We start from the raw sequence: 22,840 nt of genomic DNA, 5'->3' as shown, positions 1-22,840 counted from the left end.
TCACCGTCTCCTGAATTCATAAGTCAAAGTCCCAGTGCCCACGTGGCACAGGAGGCCTTATTTGAAATGAGATCTCAAGGAAGTGATGAAGTGCAGATGAGGTCCTAGGGTGTGTCCCACTCGGCACAGCCCCTGATTCCCAACAGGATAAACCTGGACACGGGCATTTCCAGAGGGAAAATGAGCTGAAGATGGGACAGGCAGCACCTACAAACCCTGGACAGAGGCTGGGAGCCTCAGCTCTGGTCTAGATGTGAGGTGAGGTCGTGCATTCCTGGGGTTTAAGCCACTGGCCAGGAAGCCTCCTTGGCAAATGAGGAAGTCATCCTGGGGACACTGAGTCACATCTACTTTCTTGGGTATATTTGTAGCTAACCCTAATTTAACTGCTCCAGTTCTAGAAAATACTGTCTTAGTTATTTTTCTCATTACTGACACAAAATACCTGACAGCAAAAGTCAAAGGAGGAAAGGTTTATTTGCCTCCTAGTTCATTGGAGGTTTCAGTCCATAGTCTTCTGGCTCCAAGGCAGAGTGGCACATGGCAGAGGGGCATTGCAGAAGAGAAACAGTTCATGTGGGCAGAAGACACCAAAAGCAGCAAGGGACCTTGACATCTTTCTGCCCCCTCTTACACTGTACCTAGACTCCTGGGTTTAGGGCAATGCCAAACCACTCAGTGAACTAATCCAGCATCACATACTCTAGATCCAGCCATCTCTGAAAAGTGCCCCCTGTGACCACAGGAGGCTTTGGGGGCACACAGACATAAGCCATAACAAATCCCAGAACAACAGCTCGTTACTGTCATTCAGAAACTGTTCGTATATTAAACTGTTTTTGAGGGAAACTAAGTAAAGAGTTAATAAGTTGAAAGAGACTGTAATTTCATAATTGGACCACAGGATTAATAGTTGGAACTGTCAGACATGAGCTTTGGCTTTGGCAGTGTTTCCCTTCTCTATCTCTTCCTCTGTCCCCATCCCAGCCAGCTTTTATCAGGCTTGTGAAGAGAGAACCAGCTATTTTCTTTCAATAGCTCTCAATACTTCAGGCCAAGAGGAAAAACAGAATATTAGTTGTGTGATTCTCAAGTAGCAGTCTTTTAAAGAACACTGTCCAGAAGTAGTTGATAGAGTTACCAACTACCATTGTCAATTTGGTTTTTTGTTGGATTTTTTGTTTGTTTTGTTTTTCTTTGGGTTTTAAACCCAGGATCTACTATGTTGTCCAGGCTGACCTCGGACATGCAAGCCTCCTGCCTCAGCCTCCTGCATGCTGGGATTACAAGTGCATGCTGTGATGCCTGGCTTACAACATTTTTGACCACCTAGGATCTAAGCACCCTTACAACACAGGCTTTCCTGAGCCAGCCACGGAAACTCCTGTGGTTTCCCTAGGGTCCCTTCAGGCTGTGACACAGATACCTGTGCAAGGCCAAGGATCAGATGGGCCACACCAACCAAACCAGGTGTTGTGGATCTAAAGAGAAAGGAACTGCCACAAACCCAAATGTAACTCCTGAGCGGAGCTGTAGCTCAGGTGAAGAGCACTCCCAGCACCCATGAGGCCCAGGTTTGACCCTCGGCTTGTGAGGGGCAAAGGTCCTTATTAGGAATTGAATGCTGACAGAAGCACCCACAACCTTGCCTTCAGGTGAGTAAGCATCTGCTGTCTCCATGGAAAGGCACAGGGTGGCTGTCTCATCTCGCCTCAGGCCTGGCACAGCAGGGTGGATGTGTCCAGGTCTGCAGACCCGAGGGGAGGATGGCTTGCAGGCATAGGAAGAAAGAGGGGGGCACTCAGGTCCAGAGGGAGAAAAGGACCCTCACTCCCACCAATGCAGCCACAGCAGAACACAGGACCCAAGGAGAAATGACTCAAGCCCAAAGCCAAGATGCACGTGATGGCATGGAAGGGTCCCTCATGATGGCCTTCAACCTGAAAGGTACCATACAAAACCCTCCTGACCCTCCAGTAGTTACACATAAAAAATAACAGAAGGCTGTTTGCCTTGAGGTGGGGGGACTGAGTTGGGACAGAATGTCTGACACATGCACCTTCAAGTAGTTTCAGGCCAGGAAGATAGTTTGCAGGCAGAAGGGCCCCCTGGAGGACAGCTGCTCCTCTCATGACCGTCAGGATGCAAGGAGAAGGGAAGGGGCCAGGAAGGAAGGGGTGGGGACCAGACTTGGCCCAGAGCTCACTCCAGTGGCCCCCCAGACACACCCAGAGACATGCACAGCATGCCTGGCCACCTCCAGGGGTCTCTCAGGCCAGGCCAGGCAAAACCAGCCATCACAGGAACCAAAAGCAGTTTCTGTATCCTGTGTCTGTCATATTGGAGGTGATGAAAATCTTGCACTTAAATGTGCAAAAAACTATTATAGGAAAACAGGGTGCATAAAACATGGTTCAATCATCAGTTCTTGTTTTTTAAAAAGTCAAGATTTTAGCTTAAAGCTTTAAAATGAGCCACAGACATAATAATAAAAATATACAGCCTGGGACAAGAACGTGACTTCTCCATGGGGACTTAAATAGAAGGGGCTGTTATTCATCCCGAAAGGGAAATGAAACTCTGAAACCTGTACCACAGCGACAGCCCCTGAGGACTGTGAAGGGAAATGGTCTCAACTCCATGGTGACACGTTTGACATTCAATGAAGCATAAGTTTTAAAATAGTTTTTCATTTTTAAAAAAATCACTTGAATTTGAAATAATTTGTTGCTAAAACAAAAAGTAGAAATGATTGTCAAGCATAAAGAAAATGATGATCTTTTCTCATAATTAAAAATTAAATTCTGCAAGTAAACATTAACGCTAATTCACGGAACATTTTTATAATGAGGAGGAATCCCAGACCTCATGAGGAACTGAAAAGAACTCCGCAGGTTAACAGTCACTATTTGTAGCACCGGAGGACTTTTGCATTGTGAAAGCTGAGTTCTGCCAAAGGAAGCTGCTCTGCAGAGGAAGAGCCACAGGGGCTGGGCACAGAGCAGGGCCACCATTGCCCACGAGTTGCTGTGGCCCCAGCTCTAGCTGCACACCTGTGCAGCTTCACTGATGAGGGCCATGTCCTGCCCACCCTGCCATTGCCTGGCAACTATGACACTTAGCAGCTGCCTGCTGCTTCTCCCGTGACCTTAATCACTTGTTACTCAGTTTACAAAACCTGTGCACCACCCCTCAGCTTTGGAGCTCTGTCTTTGCACTAATGAACATTTCTTCCCATTTGCACTTGCAATAATATCTCTAAGTCGTGTTTTAAAACAATAACCATAAAATTATCAGTCAACATGTTACTGTCATTTTAATGTCCTTAAAACTTTTTGTAAACATGCTGGAGTGAGTGGTGGTGATTCCTGGAATCCCAGGTCTTGGGAAGCTGAGGGAGGTGGATTCTGAGTACAAGGCCCACCTGAACTACACAGAAAACTTGTCTCAAAAATTACTGTGAATAATGTGCAATTTCAGAAAAATGTACTGTTTCCATCATAGCAGATTCAGGCTTTTCAGCGAGTGAGATGTGAGATCCATCACAGACCAGAGGCAGCAGAAGCTGTCTGTAAAGGCCACATGATGACTGTTGGGCTTCCTGGGCCTCCTGCCTGTGACTGCTGCTCGGCTCTGCCTCTGTAGCCTGGACACAGCGGCGGACTGCAACCTAACCAACGCGATCACAAAACAAGCAGTGGGTTCACAGAAACCAGGGCTGGGTCTGCTAGGGAGGAAAGATCAGTACCCACCAAAGCTCTGGTGAAACTGGTCTCCAAAGGGATATCTGCCAGCACAGGCCTGCAGGTGGGAGGGTGCTTCATTCGTGTCTGTGAGCTCCACTCCTTCAGGCTCTGCTCACATTCCTCCTGTCCCCGAGACAGCAGCCACAGCGGCTCCCAGGGGACACACGCTCTTCTGCCTGCATCACAGGCCACAGGACCAAGGTGGGCACTATTTGCTGACTCCTCCAGGCACAGTGAAGTGGACAGAGCTTGGGCGCAGAGCCCCACAGCATGGCTGACGGCAAGGCCTGAGGTGTGCAGGTCCTAGGAGGCTGCAGTAAAGGAAGCAAGGTTAGTGGAGGGGATGCCACATCAGACCCAGGCAGGACACTTACAAGCTGAAGCCAGCCTGGGCTTCTTGGTGAGACCTTGACTCAAAATTTTAAAAAGGAGTAAATAAATATTGCTCAGTGATAGTGATGCAGGAGATTGAGGCATGACCAATTTTGCAAATGATTTTTCTAATTGTAAAATCCTGTCGATTACAGAGATCCAGAACATATGCCTAAGCCATGTACCTGGGACCAATCAGAGATCATGATCTTCAACTTCTCTGATCTGATGTTAGCCTGTAGGGTAGAGGGACAAATGGGTGTAAGGGTGCCTTTGAGCTTCTGGCCATCTACGCACCCTTTCACAGTGTCCTGTTCTCACCCTGAAGAGTCTATTTCTTTTCCTACTTTTACTTGGTCCACACTCACTCTGCACAGCATGTTTCTTTTCCACCTTTAATAAATGTAAAATGCACTTAAATAAATGCACTTACTTTGTCCACATCTTTGTTCAGGAAAAGAATCTAGGAAGAATTTCTGAGTCCCAGAATCCCAGAGCCCAGGAAGAGCAGAAAACCCTTGTGTTCTCTCTACCCAGCGAAAGTAGGGAGACCAGGGCCTAGGGAAGAGGTTGTCCTGCGGGGCCAGCTCTCAGCGGGTGGGGGCCTCGCTGCTCCTCTGTCCCTGCTCCCTAGTTCTGTCAGGTGAGAAGTCTCCTGCCAGTGCTCCGCCCTGAAGGGAGGGTTGCCTGGCCACTTGGATGAAAGCCTCCTGACCCAAAAACCCAAAGATACCTTTCCTTTACCAAAGGATTACCAGTGACACAAAGGTGACTAACACAATCCGTTCTCTATTCAAATAAAATACTCAAGACTGGAACACTGATGAAGAAAGAGGTTCCCAGAACTCTCAGTTCCAGAGTCTGGGAAGCAAGGAGCACAGAGCCGCACCTGGGGCTTTCCACAGTGAAACAGGACCCCAAAGAGTGACACAGGGCAGGTGTGCAGCCTAAGATTCTACCTGTCCTGACAGAGCCACCAGCACCATCCTGGGGCCACTTCTGGTGATCTCATTGGGTCTTTATCACCTCTCCAGAGCCCCACACCAAAGACCATAGTCAAGGTTCAGGGCACGGAACTCACTGAAACCTGAGGCAAGCAGAACATAAAACCTTAGGACACACATGTGCACTAACTCTTACAGTGCTTCTGTGAGAATGAAAGTGTGTGAAATCATACATCAGTGTCCTGTTACAAGAAGAAGCAAGATACTTAGGTAGTGCTCACATAACCTTGTGAAGCAGGGTTAAGTTTGTGCGGAGCTCACACACACAGAGGAGCCTGGCAGGCACATGAGCCTGAGGGAGGAGATACAACAGGGCCGTTGCGGGCGCAAAGCCTCAAGGTGAAGGAGAGGAGGGGTCCCCGTATTGGGAAGGCAGCAGCAGATTGATTGTGGAATGAGTTCTGTGTAATTCACCTGTCTCACTCCTTACAGGTACATGTGGAAAACAATGCAGTTGTAAATGTGTTTGTACACTTGCATTTGTTGGTGTGCACACATCTGCAAGAGCCTACCTCTTGGAACAGTGACCACACCACCTGTCACAGGAACACCAAGCAGCATAGCACCCTTTACATGCCCACTTGCATTAGAAAGCACAAGCTCTCCATGCAGAAATGATCACCTTCAGGAAGGAGACTGACGAGGTCCTAGAGGACCCTGGGATTCCTTGTGCCCAAAGCAAGATGTGCTCAGAACAGCAAGGACACATTAACACACCCAAGTGTCAGTCCGTAGGGCTCTGGTGGCTGAACTGGATACCCAAGGCATGGTGACGAGTAAAGCCAATAAAGGTTAAGATTCAATGAGAAAAATAGGACTTTGTGGGTTTAATTTATATACACAAAGAGAAAGTCTGATGAGAAATAGGATGAGGGAGAAAGCTGCAAAGTACCTCTTCACAGAACAGTTACCAGCTGGAAGAAAAGAAAATCTCTGGGAAGAAACCAGCAGACTGTGGCTCCATTCCATGACCCAGGTCAGCACTGTCAGTCAAGCAACACTGACAGGTTGGGACAGGAGCTTCCAGATGGATGGGAAGGAATGTGGGCTACAATCCCGCAAAGATGTACAGTCGGAACATGATCATGAGCCTGAGTAAAAAACAAAGTCAAAGGCCTACAGTCTTAAACAGGAGTCAAAGCCATGGAGCACCATCAAAGGCTGAGAGGGATTTCCAAGTTGAGGAGATGAGAAAGATGAGAAAGGCCTGAGAGCTAAACAGCCCGTGATTCTGAGCTGGGTTGCTGGGCAATGGTGGACCTTACTGGGAAGATGGAGAGACATGGGTGCAGTCTGAGGACATGGTGGGTCTGATGGTCGTAATGCATGAATGGCCATTTTCTGGTTTGTGTAGTTACACATGGCTTAAGTGGGGGAATGGCATTACTTGTAAAGAATAATCCCAAAGTCTTTGGAGGTGGTGGGTAGCAGGTTAACCACTTGCTATCTAATGGTTTAGGGCAAAAAATTATTGTACAGAGCTGGTTACATTCTTGTATCTTTGAAATTATTTTAGAAAAAATTCTTTAGGGGGACCCTTCTCCCCACCTGGACTTCAGCAGCCAGTGAGAGTTTGGACGAGCCTTTCCCCCACCCAGAGGACCTTGGCTCATGGGCAGGAACCTCAGCAACCACTCCCCTGACCCAGGACCTCAGTAGGCAGGTGAGGGCACCAGTGAGACCTCCCTCCACATAAAGGACCCTCAGCAGGCCTATGAGAGCTCAGGTGAAACCTTCTACCACATGGAGGAATCCAGGTGGGCCTGTAAGACCCTCAGTGACACAGTAGAGACCTGCCTAAAATACACATCATGTACAGGTGGGTCCAATGGCCTGGAAAACTCTGAAGATGGGGTAACAATATGGGCTAAAGGTTGGTTCACATCAACATTGCTAGACTAGTCAGCCTACGAAGAACTGAGGACTCATCCAACTGGTCCCACAGAAGGAATTCAAGTGACTGGCCCATCCCCTACATTGTGGGACCAGGATCCAGGGTGAATGCCAGGCACATAGTAGGGCCCTAAGACACAAAAGATGAATAGGAGGGAGCAGCAAGGTTGAAAAGATTGAAATATGAACCAAGAGGTGCATGACAAAACTAAAAGGCAAAATGAAATCTCAGACTCCAAGTCCATCCAGAACAAGTACAGGAGACATGGGCATAAAAGACATTGGAATACACACACCTGAAATTTCTGAAAAGATACCAAGTGGAGTAAAGAAACAAATCCATGAGGCTAGAGAGGAAATCAGATCAGAAATAACCTCTCGGATAAGAAAAAAAAAAATGATCTTGCTCAGCATAGCTAAAGAAGACATCGATTTTAAAAATATAGGAACATAAGAAAATGATGGAAACTGTGTATAAATGAATAAGAAAGAAATAATATGCATGAAATATATTCAAAGAGAGATCCAGGAAATTAAAAATTCCATTAAAAGCTGGTAAGTAATACTTCCTAATTCATTCCTAGAGGCAAGTATTATTACCCTGATACCAAAACCAGAGGAGGACCTAACCAAAAAGGAGAACTGCGGCCAATATCCCTAAAGAACACAGATGAAAAATCCTCAATAAAATACTAGCAAACAAAATGCAGCAAATCGTCAAAATTATATATTATGACCAAGTGAGATTCATACCAGGAATGCAGGGATGGTTTAACATATGCAAATGAGTAAAAATCATACACCACCTCAAAGGAGCCAAAGACAAAAATCACATGTTCATCTCAATAGATGCAGAAAAAGCTCTGATAAAGTCCAACACACATTCATAATTTTAAAAATCTACAGAAAATTGGAATGGAAGGTCTCTACCCGAATCTGATAAAAGCCATCCATGACAAACCAAGAGCCCACATCATACTAAATGGACAAAAACTGAAAGCTTTCACTCTAAAATCAGGAACAAAACAGGATGTCCACTATCACCACTCCTATTCAATATAGTTCTGGAAATGTTAGCCAGAGCAGTTAAACAAGACAGAGAAATAAAAGGAATGAGGATATTAAAGGAAGAAATTAAAGTATCACTATTTGCAAGGACATGATACTCTACATAGAAGACCCCTAAAAGACTTCTAGAATTAATACCCAAACTGAGTAGCATAGCTGAATATAAAGTCAGCACTCAAAAATCAATAGCATTCACATACCCAAATATATTCGCTGAGAGAGAAATCAGGCAAACCACATCCTTCATAATAGCACCCAAAAAAAGCACTCAGAGTGGGGCTAAGTTGAGGGGAGCGGGCAGCAGAGCCTTGGGGTCACTCTCATCCTCAGACGACACCCTAGTCCTGCCTTCTGTGCACCAAGTCAGGTGGTTTTCTTGCACAGTACTGGTTTGCCATGTTCTGCCTCATCACAGCCTAGGACAATGGTGCCAGCCAATCATGGACTGCAACCTTTGAAACCATGAGTCCACATAACTCTTCTTTTACATTGTCATGGCAATACTAATTGCAATATGGTTGACAACAATAATTATCATTCATTATAATGCATGACCATAAGAAAAATTCAAAATTCATTACTAATTCAAAGTTATACTTTTAGAATTTTATTACAATCTCCAAATGTTATTGCTTCAGCAAAGAGAAATTTTTGCCAATTAAAATTAATTTTAAAACTATCTAGAAGTTTTAATGAATCCAGACATATATTAGGTATGCTATATCACAAATTATCTGGTCATAACATAATTAGTGATTTTTCTGCAATGAAAAGAAAAACAATTCTTATAGAATAAACATATAATAATTTGTTAATCTCTTACATCTTTTTACCACCTAAAAATTTCTGGCCCATCAAGAAGCCCAGATATACCAATTATAACCAAAATTATTCTTCTTAAAGATAACTTAAAATTTTTATTTATTTTCTCATATGATAGGTAAACACTTTTATGGAGCTGTATTCTTAAACCCCCAAGTTCATCATCCTTTACATTTTAAAATTTGCAGCTACATAAAAATAACATAATTCTCCAAATTTCAAAAATTTTAGCATTATAAATAAAAGCATTTTTGTCTATGTAGGACAGATAAAGCATTTATTCAAAACTTTGTCCAGAACACTAGGGTTGGTGTGTTAAAAGTCATCACACAGATGTAGTGTTACTGATGTTTGAGTCTTGAGGAACTAATACTGTCTGTCTTATTTGCCTTACTATCTTATAGTTTGTCAGGCGACACACTGAAAGGATGGTGCTGACAAGAGATGGTTAGTCTCACCCTAAACCCCTGTGAAGATTCTCAAACAAAGTCAAAATGCAGCAGGAAGTTAACAGTAGAAATCAGCTACTTGTTAAAGATTGACAGTCACTTGTTTTATTTCTTGTCCTACTAAAACAACATTCTATGTATCTTGAAGCTTTATTAAGCCTAGTAAATAACCCAGGGTAACCAATACAATTATTAAGCACTGAAGAATCATTGGAGGGGCTGGAGATTTAGCTCAGCGGCATAAGCGCCTGCCTTGCAAGCAGGCAGTCCTGAGTTTGATCCCTGGTACCGATAAAAAGGAAAAAGACAAAAAAAAAAAAAAAAAAGAATCATTGGAAAGAGTCTATCAGTTAAGTCTCATTCTGTCAGAAACTTTAGAATTCTAACAAAATTATATTAAAATAATAAAACTACCACATTCTAATATTATGTTAGAATTTTAGAGCTATAAATCTAATAGATTGTATATGTTAATGCCAAAAGAAGTTAAATTGATAATAGAGATGATCTTGCCTCAGGTGTTTTTGAGAAACTCTGCTACCCAAGTATGTCAAGTTGATGGGTGTTATTCTAGATTCTTAGACAAAAATATATTTGAGGCTGTTTTGTTTTGTTTGCTTTGCTTTAGGCTTTTGTTGTTGTATTTGTTTTGTGATTCTTGAACCCAAGGCTCCCTGTCTGCTAGGCAAGTGCTCTGTATCACCGAGCTCCACCCCAGCATCCAGGAAGTTTTCAGTTGCTTACCCTCAAGGCATTTAGTCCAGGTAAGAAGACTTCCCTGTTACGGGAAACCCACCCTTCTCTTAACACAGACAGCGTGTGGAGGCTCATCAGCAAGATGTGCTCCTTCTCCTGACAGGTGGAGAAGGAAAAAAGGAACCAGGAAGTTGGAATTTGCCTGGGGGATGGATTAGAGTCGGGGAGAACTGTTTGTTGGCTAAAGATGGAGGACACTGCAGAGTGACAACAGCTGTGGTGTGGAGAAGACACTCAGGAAAAGAAAGGATCTGCGACAGAGGTTTATAAAACTTGCCGTATCATTTGCTATTTAAATTAACTCCTTTTCACTTTACAACTGTAAACTGAGTTTCTTTGGCAAGTTGTAGCTTATAAAAATTCCTATTACAGTAAAAGGGACCATCTACTATCAGAAGATATCTCTATGTAATATGCTGTATTACATATGCCGTGGAAATGTTTGGAAACAAAAGAGTTTTAAAGACTGTAGGAGCCTTTTTTCTCCCAGCTCTCTCCCACCTATCTCAGCCTTCCAAAGAGCATTAGCATTACTCACAACAGATGCTCAAAGGGGAAAAAAACAAATCTGTGAGTCACCTGAGAATACTCCTGGTGAACCGAGCATGTCTGTGTCAGAGGAAGGTCAGCAGCTTGAGAAGGCAAATGATGATGGCTGCCTCAGGAGTATGCTGGGACTTCACAGCTGCATACGTTTAGGATTAGAGAGTCAAGGCTGTCATATGCTGAGACTGCCACAAAGGCACTGAAAAGCTGGCTCCTGCTTCCAACATTCTATGTTTATGAAGCAGGGAATAGCAACCAAAATGAGATTATGGAGTAGGCTGCACGTCAGCAACACACTCCAATGTCACTGTCACCTGTCACCCCAGATGGGACCATCTAGCTGCAGGAAAACAGACTCAGAGCTACCATGGCTCTGTGTTATGATGAGCTTGATAATTATTTCATTATATCTTACAATGTAATGTAATAATAGGCATAAAGTGCACACTAAATGTAAGGTGCTTAAATACTTTCCTTCCTCCCCCTGTTCTGTGGGGAAATTGTTTTCCATGAAACCAGTCTGAGAGGATAGGGGCTGCCAATCTAGTGGATTTATTTTTATTCTCTAATAGATTTTAAGTGGCTCTGATGCACAGATCTCTCCCTCTAGAGATTCTGAGTTATAAAGTCTTCCCAGTGATTCTGACGTACAGTACATTTTGATTATTGGTATGTATGCATAAAGAGATGTTTACCATTCTACTCCCCTAGAAAGGATTTAATTCATACACTTAGTGATATTCAAACTTTGCTGAGGATCAGGGATACAGCACCAGTAGAAAGTTTTTTAAGTCTGGAAGCTTCCTGAAGAGTCACTGGTGTGAGCTGGCCTCGTAAGGCTAAAGAGACTGAGGGCTGGGGATATAGGTCAGTGGCATAAGCACCTGCACGGAAACTGCAAGTTCAACTCCTAATTCAAAAAAAAAAAAAAGGCTGAAGAGACTGAAGACCAAGGTCCATAGGTAGAAGCAGCAAAAAACATACCTGCCCAAACACAGTGGAGCTCTTCACTTGCAAGCTAGATTCCTCTTCTCCTTCACTGCATCCAGGCCTCAAGCCTATTGGCTTGTGCCACTCACAATTGGGGGCAGGTTCTCCCCCTTGATTTGCTGGCCTACATGCCAGTCATCTCAGGAAACTGCACAGATATTCCATTAAGTGACTTGACCTGTGGTGATTAGTTATACCAGGTGTTAAGATTTGCATTTAAATATCTCCTCAAAACCTAATTTGGTCATGAAGGATGAACCTGTCAAAGGGGGTTGAGGCTAGCATTTGTGATTGGGTCATTGTCTAGTGCTGAGATTGGCAGTGTGAGTGCTGTACCTGCCCAGGGAGGGGTGGCTGGCATAGTATAAGGGAAGGAAGGAGGTATGCTTTCCGCTTTTTGCTCTTATTGCTTGTGATCATCATAACAGTTGCCCCTTAACCGTACCACCCTGCCTTGGAGCCAGCTGAGTATGAACAAAAACCTCCAAAAAAACTGTATGCTAACAAAACCTTTCCTTCCTTCATTTTGGGTGTCAGGTATTTAGTATCAGCACTGAGAAAAAAGTAACTAAAATAGATTTGGTACCAAGAGTGCAGTCATTGTTGTGACTGTACCTGACCATGTGGTTCAAGAACATTTGGGGATGGATTGTGGGAAAAGTTTGGAAAGGGTTGGAAATGAAGAAGCAGATCTGGAACTCCTTAGCCTATCCCATAGTGGGGATTCTAGTCAGAGCTCAGGATGTCAGAAGGCCAGTAAAGACCAGGCTCAGGAGGTTTCTGTTGGGAAGAAGGACTGCATTGGTTGTTAGACTCCACAGAATGTGTGTCATGGCTTGCTAGAAAATTTGTCTGCATTTTGTTCTGTCCAGAGACTTTACCTGAGACTGAGATTAAGGACAGTGGACTAATTAATCTGGCAGAAGAAATTTCAAGGCAGTCAAATGTTGAGACAGTGGCATAGTTATTTCTGGGGACTTTAGCCAAATGTATGTTGAAAATCAGGAACGAAGAGCCCAGCAGCATAATTTAAAACATTGTGAGTCTGGCCAGAAAAAAAAGCTTCAGGAAAGCTGTGGACTATAGAGACAGAGTTGAGCTAGCCATTGCTAAGGAACACAAGATTAGAAAAGATGGCCTGGGGGCACCACAGGAAATGGTAGGTCTCCATCCTTCGCAACCTCAAAACTGCAAAAGTGAAAGAGTTTGCTTTGAGGAGAAAGCCACAGAGCACCGTGTTCCAGAATGACATAAAGTTCCAAAATGGTTGCAGCCACACCAGGTTCCAGAATGGCAGCATAGAGAATTTGTTCCTCACGATCAGGTTCAGAGTGCTCAGGGATCCAGGCACTTGACCTCCACAGCCAAGAGAGAGGAAAGCCTGGCTACTGCTCCAACTGAGAGCAGACCTCAGCACCATGTATGTGTGCTGGCATTAAGTGCATACAGAATGCATGAGTTCTGAGGTTAAAAAGGCTTTTACCCCAATTTCAGAGGGTCTGAGAGGTCAGGCAGTGTACCCAGAGAGGGCAGTGTGTGAAGCTGTGAACATGAAGCCAAAGGTACATCAGGGACCCCAAAAGTTTATAAGAGCAAGGAGCTTGGATTGGCTAAGTAAACCTTCAAAGATGGAGCACAGCAAACCCAAGAGAGAAGCCATGGGAGCTACAACCACCACAAATGCTATAGGGGTGGAGTTATAAAGCCCTTTGGAGCTCACAATTTGCCACAGATTGCTTCAGATGCTGGAATGCTACTAAAGGACTTAATGTTTACCCTGTTAGATTTTGGACTTGCTTTTGTCTCAATGCTTTTTAACCCCCTGTTCATCACTTTTGGAATGAAAATGTTTGTCTTGTGCCACTTAATGTTGGAAGTGTTCAATTTTGTTTTCATTTTGTACAAGGACCCACAGTTAAGAGTTTGTGTTAGATCTCAGAGGAGACTTGGGACTTGGACTTTTCAGCAATGCTGAAACTGTTAGGGCTTTGGCAACTCTTAGAGATGGACTAAATGTCTTTTGCATAAAGTATGTGCATGAGTCTTTGGGGTTCCAGGGGTGGAATGTTATGGTTTGTGTTTAAATGTCTCCCTAAATCCTCATGTGGTCATGGGGAGCAGTGAGTCTTTTGAGGGCACCTGAGTCTAGCATTTGTGATTGGCTCATTGTCTAGCACTGGGATTGATGATGTGCGTGCTGTTCCCACCATGGGGTAGACAGCTGACATACAGTATCAGGGAGGGAAGAGGCATGCTTTCCCCTTTTTGCCCTTTTAGTTTTCGTCATTTGTGGCTCCCGTGACAATTGCCCCTTAGCCACACTAACCTTCCTTGGAGCCAGCTGAGAATGGACTGAAACTTCCAAAACACTGAAAGCTAAACATACCTTTGCTTCCTTCATTTTGAGCATCAGATATTTTGCCTCAGCAATGAGAAAAAAATAACTGAAACACCAGGTAAGTTTTTCTCCATGCTTCTCTTCAGGGTTCTGTCTATTCCTGAGGCTGAGTCTGTGGAGGGTCTGAACCTGTTGTGTTCTCTGCAGTGCTTCCTTTGTTTTGTTTTGCTTATGTTGTTTTTTGAACAGGGTCTTGCTCTGCAGTTCAGGCTGGCCACAAACTCGGTGACCCTCCTGCCTCAGCCTCCTGAGTGCTGGGATTACAGGGGCATGCCACTGTCCTGCCACTGTCCTGTCCTTGACATGAAGCAGCTTTACTAATGCAAGGCAGATTTTACCCATGTGTTCCTCTTAATGATTCCACTCTTACAGTACTGGGCACAAAACAGTCATACAACAATGAAGAGTTTTGGTAATACCTGATTTAGCCTCAGAGTCTGTGTCAGAATCATTAGCCCTGGTAAACAGAGGAACTTAATATAGATGGAAACCAAACTGGTGTTAATCAGTAAGGGCTAGGAGTAGTCGTGTCAGAATGCTATCTTGTTTTGTACAAGACAGGTTTTTCTACTTTAATGTGAAATTGCAGTGACACTGGACCTCACACTTTATCTGGGTCTTTCTCTTGGCTGTGTTTTAGCTTTCTATCATACTGTTTTTTCCTTGCTATTCTCATCTGTAGTAATATGAATACTTTTTTGTCTGAATACTCCTTGGGATATACCTTTTAAAAACTTTTTAAAATGGATGAGGCTGGGCATGGTGGTGCATGCCTAGAATCCTAGCATTCTAGAGGCTGAGGCAGGAGGGTCACGATGAGTTCAAGACTGACCTGGGCTACATGCTGAGTTCAAAGCCAGCCTGAACTCCATAAGTAAGATGCTGTCTCAACATTTGCTCCAAAAAAAACCCTTAAGGGGTAGTAATTATACGTATTATGTGGTAAATTGTGATATTCTGAAACATATGCCATGTATAACAATCAGACTAAGGTATTCATATATCTGTCAACCTAATATCTATTTTTTGTGGGTCAGGAAATTTCAATATCCTTTCTACAGTTAATCAGTGTCAACCATAGTTACCCTGCGCCCCATCCAGCTGCACTCTTCTGCCTGTTAACTGTCCTTTCTGTTTGACACTCCTCCCTTCCATAACTTCCTGTTTTCACTGCTAGTACACCCTCCAGAAATTCCCTGACTCCCTAAGTATCAATTTAAGGTTACATAGTTTAACCTTCCTGATTTGCTGCTTTTTCTTTCCTTCGCCCCTTGATTTTGCTGTTCAGGGGCAGGAGGAGTATCGGGGTTCCAACTCTCAACCTCGAGCTTGCCAGGCAGGCGCTTATGCTGGGGAGCTAACACCCTGACCCTGACTTTTCTATTTTTAAGGATGGTTTGGATACGTTATAGTCTAGAACACCAATCTAAAACATTAGGTATTTTCATTGACACTTTCCATGCCCTTGGTACCCAATTTACCTTTTCTTAGACGTCATACCCTGTCAGTCACTGGATTTTTTTTTTTTTTTTTTAGACAGAGTTTCACTATGCAGTTCAAGCTGGCCTTAAACTCGCTTTGTAGCTCAGATTGGCTTTGGACTCCCAGGAGTCTTCCTGCTTCAGACTCCCGATTGTGGGATTATTGGTATGTACCACCATGTCCAGCAAGCCAATGGATTGTAATGCTTTTGCTTCAAGATGTTTTACAGCCTCCTCTTGGGTTTCACGGGATATTACTTTTAAGTTTTCTACCTAAATAACACCAGCGCTGCCTACATTATAACAGAAACTCTCTACACTTTGCTCCACACTCCACAGTAGATTTGCATGCTGAAACTGAGGCTATTGATTGGTTTTCCAACTCCTCGGGGTGACAACTGCTATTTTCTCTGAGTCTTGGGGTGCTGACTACAGGACTCTGCCCTCCTTCAGGGTTCCACTGTCTGTGGTTTTAACTGCCTGCAACCAACCACAGTCTGAACTTCCTAAATGCAAAATTCCAGAAATAAACAATCTACAGGTTTTTAATTGTATTTTTTATGTCACACAATGAAATCTTGTGTGCCCTGCTCTGTCCTGCAGGCACAGTAATCCATGCCTTTGTCCACTCTGCGGATACTGCTTCCTGTCAGCCCCTTGGGACCACCTTGGTGGCCACTGACCGTAGAGAGACCTGTGTTGATGAAGCACATGCGCGGTCACCTAACTCTGCATCCTACTGCCATATCCTGAGCCTCTCACTTCTTCGCATTCCTTGGGCATTGTGTCACCTCCCACAAGGAGGGCGAGTGCAGCGCACACACACTTCCATAGCTGCAGCATAGCACGTTGCATTGTTCTCGTTCCATGACGTGCACCTCTTGGAACTCTCAATGACAAACAGCCAGCTGTGGCACACATGTCATAGGTTTGCCACCATTGCTCTAGTTGATTAGTGTTGATTGATTGCTGTATTTAACTTACACTTTCTCACAAGTGTGTGTGTGTATCTGTAAGAAAGCACTGACATGCCGGCTTGTTACTCTCAGTGCCTCGGGCCTCCCACAGGATATGGAACACATGCTCTGCAAATCAAGCCGGATCACTGTACCCCAAAGGGCTAGGACTGAATTCAGTTGCAAGTGACAGTTGGGCCAAAATACATGTGGCTCAAACAAAACAGTCATTCAGTTCAGAGAGATGCAGGCCACTGCACTAATGAGCCCTGCTCCTTCTGTGTTATTACACCTTCATGTAAGATCTGCATGCCCTAAAGCATTGGAGAGACCAAAATGGGTTTTGAACTCTGTCTTCACTCCAGTTAGCAACGGGAAAAAAGGAAGCAGTGGCCCTGCCTTGCCGCAAGACCCTTTTCATGTGTTGCACACTGTTGCTCTCACCTTTAACTGAAACGCATATCCATGGCAACCTACTTTTCTTATGTTGCTGGGACAAAATATCTGACACTCAAAATTAAGGTTGCAGGTTTTAGTCTATACTCAGCTGGCTCCAAAGCAGGGTGATGTGGCTGAATAGCAACTGTTCATGGTGGCAGGAGATACCAAAAAACAAAAGCAAAGAGGAGGAAGCAAGCTTCTTTTCCTCCCTTACACTGCATGCAGGCTTCCCTTCGTAGGGTGGTAGAGCACTCACATCCCAATCCCAGCACTAGACAATGAACCTATCACAAACTCTAGATTCAGCTGCCTCTGAAAAGTACCCCCCCACACCCACACATGAGGATTTGGGGTGACATCAAGACACAAACCATAAGATTCTGACCCTGGCCCCCAAAAGACTCATGTACATTCTTTTATGTAAAAGGCATTTATTCCATCTCGAAGAGCTCCTGAAGTTCTAAGTTTCAGTATTGCTGAAAAGTCCAAGTCTGAAATCTCTTCCGAGATATAAGGCCAACTCTCAGCTGTGAGTCCCTGTACAAATGAAAATTAAATACTTCCAACATTCAATGGTACAGGATAAACATTATCATCTTAAAAGTTATACACAAGGCATACAAAGGATTGAGACCAAAGCAAATCCAAAATCCAGCAGGGCAAACATTAAGTCCTGTAGTCCCATATGTAGCATCTGAAACAATCTGTGGCAAGACGTTACTCCAAAGTGCTTGGGTGGCTCCACTCCTATGGTACTTAATGTGATTGTAGCTCCCATGGCTTCTCTCATGCGTCTGCTTTGCTCCCTTCTTGCAGGTCTCCTTAGATGATCCACATCCTTGGCTCTTCCAAACTTTTAGAGTCTCCACTGAACCTTTGGCTTCACCTCACAGCCTCACATGCTGCCCTTTCAGGGGCATACTGCCTGGCCTTCCAGGCCAGGTCTTCTAAAATTGGGGTGAAAGACTTCTTAGTTCTACAACTCTTCCATTTTGCATTCACCTAAAACCAGTGCCACGTGGATGATGCCAAGGTCTGCTGCCAGCTGGAGAAGTAGCCAGGCTTCCCTCTCACTTGGCTGCAGGAATCAATGCCTGGATCACAGGGCACTCTGAATCCAATTCCGAGGAACAAATTCTCTATGTGGCCACCATTCTGGAACAGGGTACTCTGGGGTTCTCTTTTCAGAGTCTTTCACTTTGCAATTTGAGGCTGTAAAGGGTGGAGTCCTGTGATTCTTTCATATCATCCTTCTTACTCTCCTGTTCCTGTTCTGTAATCAAGTTCTCCTTTCCTCTATCTTTGCAGTCCACAGCTTTACTGGAGCTTGCTTTCTGGTCAAACTCAGAATATTTTAAATCATTCTACTGGACTCTTTACTCTTGATTCGCTACATAAATCTGACTAGAAAGTTCCCAACTGTAGTTATGACACTGCCTCGAATTTGACTGCCTTAAAATTTCTTCTGCCAGTTTAATTAGTTTGTTGTCTTTAACTTTAGACTCGGGCAAAGTCTCTGGACAGGAGCAAAAAGGGAGTCTTTCTTCCTCCTTTTTACTGTAGGTAGGCTACCTTTCCTAGAGCAGGTATAGCACTCACACTCCCAATCTCAGCACTAGGCAATGAACTAATCACAAACACTGAAATCAGTTGCCTTCAACACCCCCCCCCATTGATGCATAAAGCTTTAAAGAGGGGACATCCAGACACAAAGCATAACAGAGGCCAAGTGCAGTTTTATTATGATGACTGAAGGCTGTGATTAACGACTTTGCCTCCTAGAAATCTAAGGTTGAAACTGGATGCAACAGCTGGAAGATGCAGCTGTGGGGAAGCAACATGCCCTGGGTTACTTGTCCTCAGGGCTGTCATCAGTTCTCCTAGTACAAGTCATGACAGGTCATGGCTACTCTTTCTTTTTTTTCTGTCCACTGGACCTCCTTTCTTCTCTCCTGAGGAGGCAGCATCCATGTTTCTCAGATGTGACACTTTGAGCTTGGACCTTTGGCCTCTGTGACTGTACTTCATAATTATCTGGCCTCAGGTCTTACTATAACAACACAAAGTAGACTATAATATCATATATCCTGCTAAAACTTGTCAGTTCTAAAAAAGAGGGAGACCAAAAATGGATTTAGGGATATGTTTTAGTTACTTTTCTTGTTGCTGAGACAAAATACCCAACACCCAAAGTTAAGGAAAGGTTTATTTAGCTCACAGTTTGTGGAGGTTTCAGTCCATAATTGTCTGGCTCCAGAGCAAGGTATCTCCCTCATAGTGGGGCAACTGTTTAGGGTGGCAGAAGACAGTGAAAGCAATGAGAGAGACAGAGAGATGGAGACAGAGAGAGAGACAGAGAAAGACAAACACCGCTGGGGGGACACTTTCTATCCCTTAAATTGTATCCAGTCTATCAGGATTAGTGCAGTGTCAGTCCAAACAGTGGACTGCCCCAGCAATCATACACCTTTAATCCCAGCACCCTTCATCCCAGCATTGCACTATGAATCACACGCTCTAGATTCAACTACCACTGAAAAAATCCCCTGATCACATGAAGCTAAACCATAATGACATAATCAGCAGTCTCTACTCGTCCCCCCAACTGCTGCTTCTTCACTCCAACTTGCCAACCCAAACTCTTCAGGATACTTCAGGCACAACTGTCTCGAGGGACTCAGCAATTCAGCAGCCAATCAGAGGATTACTTTGTAATCTCCTAGTTAGTGTAACTCAGTGACTAAAGAATTACTGAATTACTTCTTTCAGCTAGGTTGAAGGAAGGACCTAAGACTGACATAGCCTGACTTCCCCCTCATTGTTTGGTTCATTGTCAGGCCTGGTGAACAGCTGGATGAGCCAATTGAAAGATACTGTTACATACTCAGTTGTTAGAAAGTGGCTGTATATCATGTGTGAGAATGTGTAGTATTATCTTCTTACTACCATATATAACTTTATACATATAAACATACACGTGCTATACAATACATAGACAAAAGAAGACAAACTAATAATAAAACTGTTAAATGTCTATATTTAACTATTTGTTATTATGTTAGAAATATGTTGGGTACAGTACTGTAGGTATAAATTTACAAGTTAGCTGGAGAGATAAGCAGTTATACTAATTCAGGAATTAAAATCTTATTTAAGAAAACAGTATCAAAATGGACAGACTTTAGTACCAATCAGTGTGACCAAATACCAAGAAAAAGAACATGAAGGATGAAAGACATATTTCAGTGGTTTCAGCCCATGGTGGGCTGTTTCCACTGCTGTGTGCTGGAGCTGAGGCAGAGCACCCTGGCAGGATGGGAGGAGCAATGCTGCTCAGCTTACAGTGACCAAGACGTAGTGGCGGGCTGAAGAAAGGAAGAGGCCACGGGCTAGATACCATCTCCAAAGTCAGGACCCTATAAACTCCCTTCAACGAGACCCACCTGTGGTCTCTATCTCTTCCCAAGGTGTCACCAAATTATGAACCTACCAATGGTTAACCCTCATGGTTTGTGTCTAGGCGCGACTTTATCAGAGGTGGCTGGATATAGAGTGTGTAACACTGGCATAGACTCATGGTGCAATGCTAGGCCCAAGTGGACTAGAATCAAGGGTAACAGTGTCACTCACCTTACATAGTCTGGATAAGATGCAATGGATAGAGTCGTGGCCATCTCTTTTTTGCTTTGCTACTTTCTGTCCACCATGAACTGTTTTTCCTTTGCAATGCCTGTCTGGCATGTGCCACCCTGCCTTGGAGCTAGCTAACTATACACTAAAATTTCTACACAGTGAGCTACAATAAGCCTTTCCTTAATTTTGGGTGCCCAGTATTTTGTCTCAGGAGAAAAGTAACTTTGGCGCTTAGTAACTGTCAGGGTTTACATTGGTGACCCCCAGGCCTCATGCATTTGCATTATGCATTTGTGATTGGTTCACTGTCTAGTGCTTGGGTTGATGGGGTCAGTGCTACACCCACCAAGGGGTGGAGCCAGCATATAAAGTAATGGCAGGAAGAAGGTATGTCTCCCTCTCTTGCTGGTTTCTGCCTTGCTCTTTGCAGCCACCATGAACTGTGGCCCCGCCATGCCACCCTGCCTTGGAGCCAATTGAGCGTGCACTGAAACCTCCAAAAACTGTAAGAAATAAACCTTTCCTTTCCCAACTTTGGGCATCACGTATTTTGTCTCAGCGATGAGTAAAAAGTAACTGCGACAGTAACTGACCACTGGTAAGTCTTTGAAGGCATATTTCCCCCTAGATGTCCTAGGTGAAAAAAATCAAGATCAATCTCTTTTATTTCTAAGGTACTGAAGATTAAACACACTACCACTAAAGTACATTCCTAGCCCAAGAATCAAGTTCTAGTGTGAAATACAGCCTTTGACAATTTGTACATCAAGTCAGAGCAATAGTAGTTAATGTACATATTAGTTTTTGAGAGAAAATACTAACTAATCATACAAATTCTGGCATTTAGGAAAAGGTTATTAGGGATGGAATTATTAGAGCATCATCAAGAGTGGGCGTGGGGGTGCACACCAGTGATCCCAGCACTCTGGACACTGAGGCAGGAGGATTGCTGCAAGTTCAAAGCCAGCTTGGATTATAAAGTGAGTTCAAGGCCAGCCTAACTGCATAGTGAAACTGTCTCAAAATACAAAATTAATTAATTAATTAGAGGGTCATCTACTTCATATCGATGCTATCTTTTTATCACAAGATATAATGTTATCGTTTATGATAGTTACTTTTTATTGTTACTTGAGATGGCATTTAACAAAAATAATTACACGGCTCTGGCTAGGCACACTTCATAAACACACATAAATGTATCATCATGAGCACAAGTACAGGAAAGATAAGCCACGGGTATTAGCACACAAACAATAATGCCTTTTCCAGGGCAGGAAAGGAAGTAGATAAAATCATTACACAACTGCTGTGAAAAGAGAAACTGATATTGTCCCATTCTCTGAAAGAGAAGGAAGACTATTGATTGTAATGAACCAATTTTGGATTTTAGTTCGGTTGTTTGTACACTTAGGGCAGGTTTCTGGCTCTCTACTTCTAGTCAAATACATTAACCAGGAAGAAAGGCTTTGGAATGAGATACTTAGTTTATTTCATCCTCCCCTGGTAACGTTTAACCGTGGCTTACTGCGTATACATTGTATATCTGCTCCCTTGTTTCAACTGCCCTGAGCAAACAGGTGCTGCTCCACCCTTGTGCAGGACAGGACAGGGGCGCGAGGCTGGCGCCTGGGTCCGCGCAGGAGCAGAGAGCTCCTATGGCTGCGCCGCCCGCCCGCCAGCTCAGCGGGGCGAGGACAGCCGGCGGCCGCGAGCTCAGGGCTCTGTCGTCCGCGGTCCGCAGTGCTGCAGCCTGTTCCGCGGCTCACCCACCAGGAAGGAGAAGTCCAGGCACCTGACAAAGCCTCTCCTACTGACACTGGACGCGAACTGGCCAGTCCGTCAGCACTGCTCGGTCGGCCCGGTCACGGTGCGCACGGGGGTCGGCGGAGATCGCGGAGCCGTGCACAGCACGCCGGCCCGCGACCCACGACGCGTGGCGCTGTCCGTCTCTTAGCCGGCGGCCCCAGACTCGCACGTCGCGCTCCAGGCGAGGAGCACCTGCCGGCGTCACCCGGCGGGTGGGGCCGCACCGGACGGGGAGCGAGGACGCCGGGACGCCGAGGGCCGCAGGTGCGCGCACCGGCTCGCGGCACGTGACCGCGCCGCCCTCGCGCGCCTCCTCGCCCGCCGCCGGGCCCTCAGTGCCGCGTTCCCAGCCATCGCCCTCCCCCACTCGTTCCCCGTTCGCCAATCGAGGCTCGACTTTGGGAGCGCCCGCCCCCCTGGCCCGTTTTTGGCCTGCTCATAGGCTGAGGTCTTGGGGACGCGTCTTGAGGGCGGGC

The 22,840-nt window shown here is 44.7% G+C and overlaps 1 long non-coding RNA gene across 3 annotated transcripts in view; it reads right to left on the bottom strand.

Annotated features, from left to right (window-relative positions):
* The window catches only part of LOC111756277 (uncharacterized), a 56,325-nt gene extending 33,637 nt beyond the window's left edge, over positions 1–22,688 (bottom strand). For all 3 annotated transcript variants that reach the window (XR_010051380.1, XR_010051381.1, XR_010051379.1), the window contains exons 1-2: positions 11,641–22,688; positions 3,753–4,057 (exon numbers count right to left, since the gene is read on the bottom strand). This is a non-coding gene — a long non-coding RNA (uncharacterized LOC111756277). The remainder of the gene's footprint in view (positions 1–3,752; positions 4,058–11,640) is intronic.
* Positions 22,689–22,840: the final 152 nt, after the last annotated feature.

This window comes from Cavia porcellus, unplaced genomic scaffold (genome assembly GCF_034190915.1).
Source record: "Cavia porcellus strain 051 isolate PalLab524CR breed Dunkin Hartley unplaced genomic scaffold, mCavPor4.1 scaffold_14, whole genome shotgun sequence".
Classification (NCBI taxonomy): Eukaryota; Metazoa; Chordata; class Mammalia; order Rodentia; family Caviidae; genus Cavia; species Cavia porcellus.
Note: the sequence above shows the minus strand (reverse complement) of the source record. Positions and strands in the feature narration are given on the sequence as shown.